Below are 13,916 nucleotides of genomic sequence, written 5' to 3'. Positions count from 1 at the left end.
AAAAAAATCGCTCAAAATTTTGTATATGAAATGTGTATATCTCGCTCAAAGCTTAAAAAGTTCGCTCAAAATTTTGTGTATAAAAACTGTATGAAATGTGTATATCTGGTTCAAGACTTAAAACTTTCACTTATTTTGTGTAGAAAAAAAGTATGAATTATGTATATCTAGCTCAAGGCTTAGAATTTCGCTCACATTTTTTGTGTATAACGTTCGTGTTAGATTTCTGAAAAATTAGTACAACTACAACAACATTGTATACAACTTTCATACAATATTTAAGGCTTAAAAAAATCGTTCAAAATTTTGTGTGTGAAAAATGTATGAAACATGTATATCTCGCTCAAGGCTTATAAAGTTTGCTCAAAATTTGTTTATTAAAACTTTATTAAAAATTTAGCACACATATACATATTTCATACATGTTTCATACAGTTTTTATACACAGACAATTGACTGAATTTTTTAAGCATTAACTGAATTTATAAATGTAACGACTCTTCTGGTCATTATGGGAAATGTAGGATTACCCCACCAAATGTAACCTTTCCAAGGGTAGAACGAACCAGTAGAAACTCAATCGTGTAAGCTTATGAGCTGTAACTTGACTTGTTTGTGGTTGTTACTTGATTTTCTTGAGTCCGTCGGGAGGTGACGTAGAAAATTAGAACTCCATTGAGAATTCCGAGGCCACGGGTGGATTCGTAGGGCGTCTTTATGTATATGTACATATTTATTTTGTGTTTTTGAGGCCTCGGATGAAATGTTGGGTAATAGGGGGAAAAACTGGACAAAAAGTCGAGCTCACGGCCCAAAAAGGATCGCTGTGGCGGTGGGAGTACCGCTGCGGTGGTACCGCTATAGTGGTGGGTGGGCCGCTGCCAGCGGCCTGCCATTTGTCATGTGGCTGCTGTGGCGGACGATTGACCACTATGGCGGTACCGCTATAGTGGTGAGTCGACCGCCATAGTGGTGAGCCGATTTCCTTTGGGTCCGCTATAGCGGTCACTTGACTGCTATAACGGGACCGCTGTAGCCGTCGACGGAAAACAGTAGCCCGAATTTTATATACTTAGTTTCATATTCTCTATTCACAAAACACTAACACACTTCCTAACAAGCGCTTAGGGTGAAATTCCAAGCGAGGGCAAGAAACTCTTGAGAGGTATGTTCCATCTATTCCATTCAATCGTTCCATTCTCCTTAATGATTGTTATCCCCTTCGTGGGGTCTTTAATGGTGAAATTGAAATAGAAACCCTGGAATGTTAATAAACCTTTTAAACTTGATGGGCTATGGTTATTATCCCTTGGTTATCATCTAAAGGCTTGAGTCAGTTCCTCTTAATCATGAATTGAACACTTAAGAACCATAAAACTAAGTGAATGGAGACCTAGGGTTCTATAAAAATGGTGTCTTGACCATAAAAACTGCTTGTAGTGGGAATATTGATAGAATTTTGTTATAAATTGATGATTAATGATTACTAAGGCCCTTGATAGGTTGCTTAACACCTAAAAAATCATCCACCCCTTGGATTGGGGTAACGGAAAGGGTATTCTTGCATTGGCACGTGTGATTTGAGTAATTGTGACTCATTGAACCTTTTATTTCTAGACTTTGAGCGTTCTAAGGCTTTAAGGAAAGGGAAGCTGTAGCGGAGTGACTTGTGTTGTTCCAGCTCTACATTGAGGTAGGTTACAGTCTACTTGAGTTAGACTTTGGTTAGTTGATTGTATGTTTGTGAATTCTTTAGGAGAAAGCATGTCTAGTTGTGGCTAAACTCCTTATGATTGTGATTTGAGTGATTGTGTAGGTTTCGTGCCACTATTCTTGTGTGTTGATTTTGCAGTGAATGTATTGTGATGAGAAGCTAATATGATCTTCTCGACGATATTGTGACACAGAATGATGATTTGAGTATTGCTATTGAGAAGGTAAGAAACACTGTTCTGTAAGAGGTATGGGAAGGCACATATGTGACCTAGATTATGGGCTCGTGGTCCAAGGTTAGTTTCGGAAACGAGAGGTACATTGATATGTCTCGCGTCCGAGGTTCGTTCTGGAGCGGAGGTTTGTGCTCGGGTCCGAGGAGTATTCCGGAACGAGTGGTGCATGGACACCATGGGTCCTCTACAGGTCATGGCTACTGAGCAATGACATCAGTTAGCATGTGTGTACAGTGAGTGTAGTCATTGTGGTAAACTATTTCTGTTGTGGCTTACGTGATTGTGATTCTTGACATTTTTGATTTGATTGTGATTATCCTTGGTTGACTTGCTGTGGTTTATTGATATTCATGTCTGTTGACTGGCTTGTTTATTCTATTGATTTTATGAATTATGCATGATACTAATCTTAGTCGGCCTATGATATCTACCGGTACATAGTGTTTGTACTGATACTACCTTGCTGCATTCTTTTGAGTGCAGATTGTGATACGGAGACTGCTACCCGCCCTCACATCTAGCGTGGAGGACGTTTGCTGATAGATTTAGGGTGAGCTTCTTCCTATACCAGGCCGTCCGAAGATATTCTTCTTATGATTTCTTTTCTTATTCCGGACATTATGGATTTAGTCAGATTTCATTCCTTAGATATGTTTTAGATTAGAGTCTTGTACGCTGACTTTTGAATTTTGGGGATTTTGTAATAGTTAGAACTTCCGCACTTATTTCAGTATTTTATGGCATGACTTATTTTGTTCATTTGATGTTTGAATGAGTAATAACTGATTAGCTTGGTTAATATAAAATCGGATTTGAATGGATAGATGTCTTGTGTGTTGGTTCGCCTACTAGGATTTAGTTGGGTGCCAGTCATGGCGGGTTGGGTCGTGACAATTAAAAAAAAATTAAATAAAAAATAATTTTTTTTTTTATAAAAAAGTATGAAAAATGAAGATCCGTTATATATTGTAAATAAGGAAAAGTATCGTTATGTTTTGTAATAACGAGTCTTAAGTAGGTAGCCTATGTCATTTTATATGCTATGCGTATCCGTAATAATTAGGTACTTAAATAAATTATCAAGACCAATAAAATTAAAATTTAGTAAGAGTTGTGTGGGTTGAGCTATGATTCACTGTTTCGATTTAACCCAACTCATTCAGCTGAAGTAACCTTTTGGTGACGGGGGGGGGGGGGGGGGTAATGACCCACTTATTTATTAACTCAACCCATTTTGATCAGCTCAAATTAGTTCCTCTTTTCAGAAAAGGTCATGGTGTGGCCACCATCAAAAGAAAATGTCCCAAAAAACCCACTATTAAGCAAATGACCCGAAATAGCCCTCAGGCCCAAAATAAAGATAATTTTTAGCCCATTTATCCCATCAACCCTTTTCTCTCGTCTTCTTCCTTTTTGAGCTTCACTGCCCCACCTAATGCCTCCATATTTTCTCTTATCATTGTGCAAATCCGGCCGGACACAATGACTTACAACAAGCCCAGATTTCGGTGCTGGAAATAAAAAGAAATATATTCCCTTTAGCGCATCATTTAGTGTAATTTTTTGCAATTAGATATGTCTGTATCTCAAAAAGTATTTTTTATGTCATCGGAATGAAGACAACAACCCAAAAAAATTAATTTGGACCTTCTATTAAACAATTAATTCTCCGGCGAAGCATCTTTTCAGTGTAATTCAATTGCAGAAATCAGCCGGTAATCAATTCAACTGATATGGGTTTCTATTTTAAAAATTAGTCTTTTTAAATTTATTGATGGGCCGGTTTGAATTTGAAGTAGCTTTTGATTTTGGTTTGAGTTTTTAAGTTTGAAATACAATGTTAATTTCCTGGGTTTTTCTGCAAAAGCGACGAACCTGTCTCTATAGTTGTAAGTACAATCCTTTAGAAATTAAATTTGGTCTATTGCAATGACAAAATAGATAACTGTATAATGATATGTGTATAATAATTGTATAATATGTGTATAATTTGCGAGTATTCGTTGATTATGTAATTACTATACAATTGTTATACACAAATTATATAACAATGATATATATATCTATACTAGAAGCAAGTGCACGCGCTTCGCACGGGTGTGCCCAATCATAGTAGTAAAAACTATGAACTTGCTTGAACTTAACATCATATCCGATTATAGGAGTCAAAATAGAATATGAACTTGCTTGAACTTTAAAAATCATTTGTGATTAGTATGACATATATATTGTTCAGGGTCTGTTGGGACAAAGCTCATGCAACTTGATGATATGAAAAGGTTCAATAAGGCAGCAAGTAATCTCATTACTGAGTAAAGAAAAGTTCCGATGATAAAGCAAAATGCCAAGGACTAAGTGCTAGTTATTCTTAAAGAGGCGACCACCTTAACAATATCTTCCCATAAAATAAATAAATTCTACCATACATCCATTAAAAAAAGTCTGTCATATATAGTTCTGGCTCATTATGTACACCATAGGTAAGAAGATACATGAACTTAAAAGACAGTACAGTAGTAGACTTCCCCTCAATAATACATTTAGTTTCTCCCACTCCACAAACTCCTTGCAATGTAGACTAGTACTCTTCCAAATGCTTTTTAGTCCCTTTATTTACTTGCGTTCCTCCCAGTCGCAAAGTAGGTTGTCACGCCCCAAAACCCACCCTAGGCGTAACAGGCATCCAATGCTATGGATAACACCGGAAGCACCTTATGAATCAATAAACATCTAATCGTTTCTGTTAAACAACCCATCTTAATAAATATGAAACAAGTCATTAATAAATTGGATAAAAGACTTAGAGATAATTCAGCGGAAGTCAAATCAAATACTTAGTTAATAAACGTGGCAAAAATGCCCCAACGAGTCATACGAGACTCCAACACACTACCCACAATCTGACAACTATATATGGAGCTTCTAAGAGACATAAACAATATTCTAACTTCGGGACGCATCCCGAAAACTAAAAACAATAAGTAAAATAGAGGGTGTCCCACGAATGAAGGTGTGGGCTCACCAAAAGTCTGGAAGGCAGCAAGTACTCCTAATCCGCGAGATCTGTCTGTACCTCCTCATCTTCGTTACCTAACATACCATCAAAAACAACAATGGTATGCCTGAGTACTGAGTACTCAATGAGTGTTTCGAGGACAATAAGTAATATAACAAAATAATACAATAATGATTAGGGAAAACAGTTCCAATAGAATAATTTGAAATCAAAGACAAGATCAATCATACAACTTAAAATCATCAATAGAAAACCATCAAGACAAGTATACATCTTTTTCAATTCAATATACCGTTTATTACCATTTGAGCCTTTTCAACTCGAGATCAATATCATCAACAAACCAGTCACAGGCGAACGAGTTCATTATCATCAAGCCACTCACAACAAATCAAAGTAACACATGCCAATACAAGCCCAAATCAATATAACGAAGGTTTAAGGTTCCCTAAACCAGCTTAGTAGCACCACATCGGGGTTGTCACCCTCGAAGGCTATCTTTCCTCCCGAATAGCTAGGCAAAATCACATCAGGGTTATGAACCCTTGATGAACCCTCTTCCTCCCGAATGGCTAGGCATGAACCACACCAGGGCTATCGACCCTCGATGGTCACTTTTTCTCCCGAATGGCTAGGAAAACCCCACTAGGATCTATAGTGACTACCCTTCCTCCCGAGTAGCTAGGCCAAACACAAACAATAGAGAATCATAGTAAAGAAATCGAACTACAATGATAGCATAGAAGCCAAATCTCAAATCATGGCATGGGAGCCGAATCACAAGTCATATCATGATAGTCTCATTATTCGTTAAGGATTATGTTCATCATCCCATTATAGGGATACATCAAATCATTTCAGTTTTAGAAAATCGGGTTCACTTATTTAAACAAGTTTCAAGTTCAACACAACCCATTATGGAGCATTCACGTGAGATAGTCAAGCTTTTCAATTATTAAGTTTAAACATCCCTTATGGGGTAATTCAAGTTCGAATACTACAAGTGTATATCTCAACTTTCAATCATCCTTTAGGGAAAAAAAAAATTGTGAATACGTATACATAATATACTACGAATAAGGTTTAATGTGGCTTGTCCCTTACGCACACAAACCACAACCAAAGAGTTCATAAAACCATTCGAAAGAGTATGTTCAAAAGAGACATACCTCAAATCCCGCTAAAAGCTAGCAAAACTGAATTCCCAAGGTTCAATAACCAATCTACAATGGATTTATACTAGAAAGATTAAAGCTTTATTCGTTTCTACGAACTCTCTTTATGTTTCGAAAAACTAGGGCTTTTCTAAGCCTATAAACGTGTTCTTGAACCTCATGTGAATCATTAGTGGATTCCAATCGTGTAGTATAATCTATACTAGCCTAAAAGTCATTAATTAAATCAGGGAAACCAAAGTTCGTATCTTTTAAACGAAGTTCTACACGCCCCTTCTTCTCCTCTCTAGAGTTTTCAAGAATCTAGGATTTGGAGAGATGAACTAAGGTAAATTTGATATTAGATTGATGAAGTAATGATGAAAATTGATCAAGAACTTACCTTATATGTTTTGGGGAAACCCTAGGGTTGTTTCCTCTCAAAAAGTCGGCCAAAACGAAGTGGGACTGAATATAACGAAGTTAGGCTTTTATAAAATTCGGAAAAAATCGCTTCAGGCATAAAATGGCCTGGTGCGTCCCCTGAGCGCACCACACAGTGTATCTATTTTAAAGGTGTCAAAATTTTGAGTTTCCTAAAAATTTGTCCTGGGGCGCCGCCCGCATGCCTAATTTTTACACTGCACAGACGATGTTCAGTAAAATTGGCGTAACTCCTAACAGAGAGCTCCGTTGGAGCTGGACGACCTACCATTGGAAAGGTGTTTCGAAGACCTACAACTTTCATGCAGGATGTTTTCCCAAAATCCCAACATATTTTCACAAAACTAGCTTTGAAGTCAGACCTACCGAAATTTAGACAAGCTTGAGAAATCTTACGAACTTCACTATTTGGTTTGACTTCAAAACAACCGCTTATCCCCCAAATTCATTCCGAATGGATTCATATAGCTAAAATATCATCTTAAAACTAGTTTTTACACATACACACCTAACTCAGGTTTACGGGATGTTACACAGGTCTTTTGAGAGTTGCACATTCACCCAACTCAATCTAAAAGTATGTTCAATAGTTTCATAAGAGACATGCAACTGCACAATGGAGAAAAAAAGGCATCATTACCCTCCCTGCCTATTCCACATGTAAGACTTGACACACAATTCTCATCTCCTCATGTGAAGATTCTTGTAAGCTAAAGAAGCAACAGTTGTGAAGCATCCTCCACATCTATGAGCACATAATTGACATCGGGAACGCTTATCTTAAAATAATATCAAGCAACATATTGGCAAAGAGACTTCAACGGGAAAATGCAATGATGGAAAGAATAAGTAAATCATCATAAATCAAGAGCATGAGCTTTCAAAATCCCAGCCTATTAATTCAAAATCATGGAATATAAGCAATTGATGTAAAGTAATAGTTAATCCATGATTACATAACAATAATTAATTTGTCATAGATATCAAACTCATATTGAAGAAGAAATTAGGGACAACATAATTATAATATATAATGAACCATTAAGTGAAAATCACAAGCTTTTTCTTAATAATTATAAAACAGTTGGAGCAATATTTTTCATGATTTATTCATCTATAATACTATGTGCAAATACAACATTTCAAATGCAAAGGTCTCGCAACAGATAAAAATATAACACTCATCTATTGACCGGAAGTGTCATCAATAATTTCCTTAAGATATCGGTATGTTCTCTTTCTCTTTGAGCTACTCCACCAGCTCTAGCTAATTTGTTAGCTAAGCCTTGATTTAGTTTATTTTCACCAGCCACGACATATGTAAGTGCAAAAGCAATAGCAAACATTTGATATTATATGTGATTCCCTGAAAGAATTAATTCTAACTCATCAATCCCAACTTCAATAACCCCATCTGCTTGTTTTCATTTCTTGTTTGCATCCTGAAAAGGAAAATACTACTTTACAATTGAATTCACACAGTACAGTAAAAAGCACCTTCAACAGTCAATTCACGACAATAAAGCAAACGGAGAAAAAACTCAATCACTCACCAGGGAAGGCAAGAACAGTGGAACCTCGGTAAATGATTTCTTCTTGTGAAACACCTAAAAATTCTTTCCATGATAGTGGGAAATCTCCTTGCTATGACTCAAGAAATAGCCACACAAAAGCTATTAGGAAAAGCCTACGGAGCTTCAGCCGGTGTGTCTATTTGTTGTTGGGGCTGGCAACTGTCTATAAAGGCCCAGAGCTTCACACAAATATATTACTTATAGCCCTCATTGATGTTCAAGTGATAGTGAAGTTCGGAACCAGACAATAGGTGAACAAATGTTGTCTGGTTTAGGATTTACCTGAGGTCCAGAGATGAAAGAACAATTATTTATTTGTTTGTAAGGTAAAGGTGAACCACACTTGTAACTGCAAAAAAATTGAAAAACTACTAAGCCATGTCATTTTCAAATCCTTGTCTCAGCCTAGATAGCTTTAAACTTTAAGAAGTAACTGGAAGCACTCAACTACTTGAGATAACAAAAGTGGACATTTCAAAGTGTTCAACTGTGATAGTCATTATATTGTAATAATGGTGGAGAAAGTTCACAGGTATCAAGTCTCATACATAATATTATCTTCAACATGATATTATCATCTATAATGACATACACACACATACATATATAAGAATGTGAATGAAAACTGCTTTACACTTATGGAAGCAACCAGTTCCTCATTTTTCCATTTCAAGTAGAATTTTCAAAATCTTTATCGCAAAATTTCCTAAAAATAAAGTACCAATTTTGTTTTGTTTTCCTGAACAATGAAAAATAAGATGAACGCATTCTTTAACAGTCCAACTGAGCCTCTTCCTCCATCAGAAAAACGTGATATTCTCTTTATGAGAGGGCACATCGAGAACACAAGAGCTGAAGGTCCATCAAAACTAAGAAACCTTCTTCCCATTAGATCCTACGCATTTTCAAAATTTTACATCGAGCATTTTCTTGCAAAAATCACATTGACATGAAACTATAGATTCCGGAAAGGCGCAACAAAATTATTTGTTTGGATATACAAATGCTAAGCCTTCACATCCTCGTCATAGGCAACATTTCAGGTACAATAATTCACTAATCAAATACACCACAACATATTCATCTAGACTTCCCAAAATAATGAAAAGAGAAGCTACCTCCGCATGTTGTCGTGCATCATTTGTTAAGATGGTGACATATAGGTAAAGCCAAGTCCTTAGAGAATTCAGGCACTACAAGTAATAGTTAAATATATTCAACGGAACATTCATATATAGTGTCAAAAGATAGTAGAGCACTTTGCAAGGTGACAAAAAGTCAGGATCTATGATGCTCAATTGCTCGAAATCAAAACTCTAACACTCAACCAAGCCAATTTTCTGTTTAGCTTTTGGGCATTGCGTGAGCCAATTTAGACGGTCTTTCTGATTAAGGTTTAGATGAGAACATTTGAAACTATGTTACAACCGTGGTTCTCTACAATAGATTGAAAATCTTATCCAAGCATTGAGTTGATAGAGACTAAAAGTCTACACATCACACTATGTGTTCCTTACTAAGGTTTTTTCTTGTGAATTAAATCGAACACGTTACATGCTGGAGTGAAATCCCCATGCTCGAATAGAAAGTATTCAAGGAGACCCATAAATGTAAATATGTTTCTATCCACTCATTATTATTCACCATGTAGAGAATAAGCTTCCTTCAAAGGCTATTTAGAATCACACTCTTTCAGCATTTCAAAATACCATTTGACCCTAACTCGTTCTAGATCCAACATCAAACCAACAATAGACAAATTTTCAAAGAAATCTAGGACATAAGGCTAGAAAACTGAGCAAGAAAAAAAGAAACAGGGGTGAAAACTTACTGAATATGATAAACACAGCAGAGGCTAGAAAATTAAAAGCAAAATCAGAAAGAAAAATGAGCTCTGGATATAGAAAGAAAGGATAAAACTCAAAGGTGTATATTCAACACTAAAATAACGAAGAAGAAGAAGAAAGAAATTAAGAAGAATTTAGGAACTTACCCAAAGAAATATACACATTGAACTATTGAAGTATGAAGAAGAAGAAATGTACGCTGAAGGAGGGAGAATCGGAAGAGTGAATGGAATTTGATGTAGTTATATAGATATTATAAAAAGGGAACACGTGGTTTTGTTTGAAAAAGTTTGCTATACACGTGTTTGTTGATTAATGTTAAGTTAAGCCCAAATAACGGTACAATTCTCACAGCATACGGTACAATTCTCATGGTATTTAGTACATTTAAGTAATGCAGTGTTCATCCCATGTCCGTCCTCAAAACTCCTATTTCTATATATTGGTAACACATGTTGTTGGGATACATATTTTATAAACCAATGATACCGTTTCTATATGTATGACATATTTGGCCCTTTATAAACTTTTTTTAGTTTTATGACCATTTTACAAGAGATCTTCATTTTTTACACATAAGAGATCTGAAAAAAACATATAAGAGATCTGAAAAAGTCATTTCCTTCTATTCAAATTGTAAGAGGCCAAGCAATTTTATTTCCTCACCTATAATGTAGTGAGACATATTTTATACAACAATGATATAGATCTTGTACATATGCTGGAATTAGTTGGAAAAAAAGCTACAAAATAGAATTATTTTGAAAATGCTAAAAAATGTCTTTTAAGCTTCTTGGGTCATCCGGCATCAATAGTTTCACCTGGATGGCCATTTATGTCTTTGTCTTTTTTTTTTTTTTTTTTTTTATCGAATGTCCCCCGAGGGAAGAGGCCCAAATTTAGCTCAGCTCGTTCATTTGACACCCCTAATTTATACCAACAATAAAAATAATAATTATAATGTAAATAGGATAAACCTAAATTTGTTTAACGGAAGTTTCCACTATTAAACAATAGCACAAGATTTTAACAGTAAATACCTACATGCACCAAATATTTACACCAAATTAAATAATTTAATCTTAGCAATTAAAAATTAAAGTGATAGTATGTATCACTTAATCATGATTAAACAATCGATGAGCTATATAAAGACAAATATCATGCATTTATCAGTTTGATATAAACATTAAATGCCGGTAAATTTTTATCGAATTAAATAGAATGTAGTACACTGTTATAGATTCATTCGTGGGTAAGGTTCATGCATGGTGGGGCCCTCAAGTTGAGAAAGATAGTAACGTCAAAGAGGATAAGGAGATCTGATGTAGCTGGCAGATTTTATTCGCACTAAAATAGGCAGTAGTTTAGTTTTACTAGAATTCTTATCTGAATAGATTTTCTATGTTAGTAGATTCCTAGATTTTCTTAATATCTTGTAATAGGGTTTTTTATTTAAAGACGTAGATGGAATAAAAGCAGGGGGGAATTTCTATCAAAGAACAAGAGGTCTGGGACCCTCTCTAACGAGTCCTAAGGTTATAGGCTCCCTTCTAACGAGCTTATTTGTTTTCTTTAGCAAAATAGGTCGCTCACGGAATAAAAACAAGGGAAAGGATCTGTTAAGCGCAGACTTTTCATTGAATCGCCTTGTAACAGGATCCATATTGCATAGCCATAAGAACTTGGTACCAGAGCCAAACACGATGGGCGATCCAAGCAAACTTGAAAAGTTACAAACTCTCCTTCAAGAGGCACAGGCTGCCAATGAAGCACGAATCGCAGAAGCAGTGGCACAATCTGAATCAAGAATGGTTGCTAAATTGCAACAATTAACGTTACAATTGCAGGAGTTTATGGTCGGGTTTAGCAAAAATCAAGGAAGAGATTCTGATGCGGGAGTGAGCCGCAATATAGGTAACAAGTCCTACAGACCAGAAAATCGATCCAATCAATTGACAGGAAATAGTGTGGTACCAAGATACACAAAGCTGGATTTTTCTACTTCTGACTGATCCGATGACCCATTGATTTGGCTACACCGCTGTGAGAAATTCTTCTCCAATCAGAGAAAAACTGAAGCGGATAAGGTGGGATTGGCTACATTCCATCTTCTAAGTGAGGCACAGTTATAGTATCATCAAGTAGAACAAGAGTATCAAGCGGTTGACTGGTTGGAATTCAAAGAATATTGTACTCTCAGGTTCGGGCCTCCACTGGGAAGTAATCCAGTAAGTGATTTGGTTAACTTGAAGCAAACAGGCTCAATTGAAGAATATCAGGGACAATTTCAAGAACGATTGGCCAGGGCTAGCAAATATGTTCGCGTAGACCTGCAAGTTTGTCTCTTTACTATCGGCCTGATCAATTCCATTCGTCTTGATGTTGAGATACAGAGTCCACCAGATTTGGCTCATGCCATGAATATAGCTCGAGCATTTGAGAAAAAACGGAAGGTAATTGGGCAACATCTTCTCGAAAGGAGACCTGACAAGGGACTAAAGGCTATTTCAATACTCCTGCAACTTCAACAATTCCAACTCCTAAGTGCAGCAATGCACTAAGTGGGATTATTGAACCAAAAGTTATAAGTTCATCTGATCTTTTTATAAAGAAATTGACAAGGGCTGAAATGACGGAGAGAAGGACAAAGGGATTGTGTTATAATTGTGATGAACTGTATTCGACTGGGCATCAATGTATGAAGCTATTTTGGTTGGAACAAACTGAGCCAGATGATGAAAATATTGACCATCAAGATGTGCAAGAACCTAAAATTTCCTTGCATGCCATCACAGGACAGAAGAGCGCAAGAACAATGCAGTTACGGGCACTCATGAAGGGTCAAGCGTTGTTGAGCTTGGTTGATTCAGGCAACACACACAATTTCATTAGTTATACAGTAGCCCAACACTTGGGGATGCAAGTACAACCTGGGACAAGTGCCAATGTTTCAGTTGCTAATGGAGAAAAAGTTTACAGCAAAGGAATTTCCCATACGGTGTCTTTTTATATCGATGATACTATTTTTAAAGTCAACTTCTTTGTTATTCCATTAGGTGTCTTTAACATTGTTCTGGGGGTAATCTAGTTACAAACGCTGGGCCCCATTCTCTGGGACTTTACTTCACTCACAATGAGTTTCACTTCAGATGGAAAGCAAGTTGTCTTTCATGGGCAGCAAACAAGTTCGAAATTGTAGCTTCATTTATTGCATGATTCAGGTGAGAACCCCACTAAATTGGAGCAACTCTTGTCGAATTCGTTAACTTATTTCAAGAACCTCTGGTTGCCTCCTATGAGAAATTGTGACCATCGCATCTGTTTGTTACCTGGTTCCGAACCAGTAGTGGTTCGACCATATCGCTATCCTCATTTACAGAAAGACAAGATAGAAAAACAATGTGAAGATATGTCACAATAAGGGATCATTCGGCCTAGTAAATCACCATTCTCATCCCGCTTTTGTTGGTCCGTAAACATGATGGAACTTGGCATTTTTGTGTTGATTACCGCGAACTAAATGCCAAGACAGTGAAGGATAAATTCCCAATTCTAGTGGTAGATGAATTATTAGATGAATAGTATGGGACTAGATTTTTCATGAAGCTGGATTTGAAGTCTGGGTATCATCGGGTACGCATGGATCCTGTGGATATTGAGAAGATGGCCTTTCGTACGCATCATGGCCACTTTGAATTCTTGGTCATGCCATTCGGCTTATCAAACGCACCATCAACATTTCAAGCACTTTTGAACGAGGTATTTAAACCATACTTGCGTCGGTTTGTGTTGGTTTTCTTCAACGACATTTTAATATTTAAGGCATAGGCCACCATCTCTCACATGTTCGCATAGTCTTTGAGTTGTTGCGTGCTCATAACCTATACCTCAAGAAGTCCAAATGCTCATTCGGAGAGAGACAAGTAGCA

The 13,916-nt window shown here is 36.6% G+C and overlaps 1 long non-coding RNA gene across 2 annotated transcripts; it reads right to left on the bottom strand.

Moving 5' to 3' along the window:
- Window positions 1–4,556: 4,556 nt before the first annotated feature.
- LOC132051495 (uncharacterized) lies at window positions 4,557–10,094 on the bottom strand. Of its 2 annotated transcripts, XR_009413738.1 has the most exons (5): window positions 9,969–10,094; window positions 8,117–9,330; window positions 5,268–8,005; window positions 4,972–5,039; window positions 4,557–4,689 (listed from the first exon to the last, which is right to left on the bottom strand). It is a non-coding gene; the product is annotated as an uncharacterized LOC132051495 (long non-coding RNA). The 2 variants fall into 2 exon arrangements; XR_009413737.1 differs by lacking the exons at window positions 4,557–4,689; window positions 5,268–8,005 and having other exon boundaries at window positions 4,729–5,039; window positions 9,256–9,330; window positions 9,969–10,088.
- Window positions 10,095–13,916: the final 3,822 nt, after the last annotated feature.

This window comes from Lycium ferocissimum, chromosome 4, assembly GCF_029784015.1.
Source record: "Lycium ferocissimum isolate CSIRO_LF1 chromosome 4, AGI_CSIRO_Lferr_CH_V1, whole genome shotgun sequence".
Classification (NCBI taxonomy): domain Eukaryota; kingdom Viridiplantae; phylum Streptophyta; class Magnoliopsida; order Solanales; family Solanaceae; genus Lycium; species Lycium ferocissimum.
Note: the sequence above shows the minus strand (reverse complement) of the source record. Positions and strands in the feature narration are given on the sequence as shown.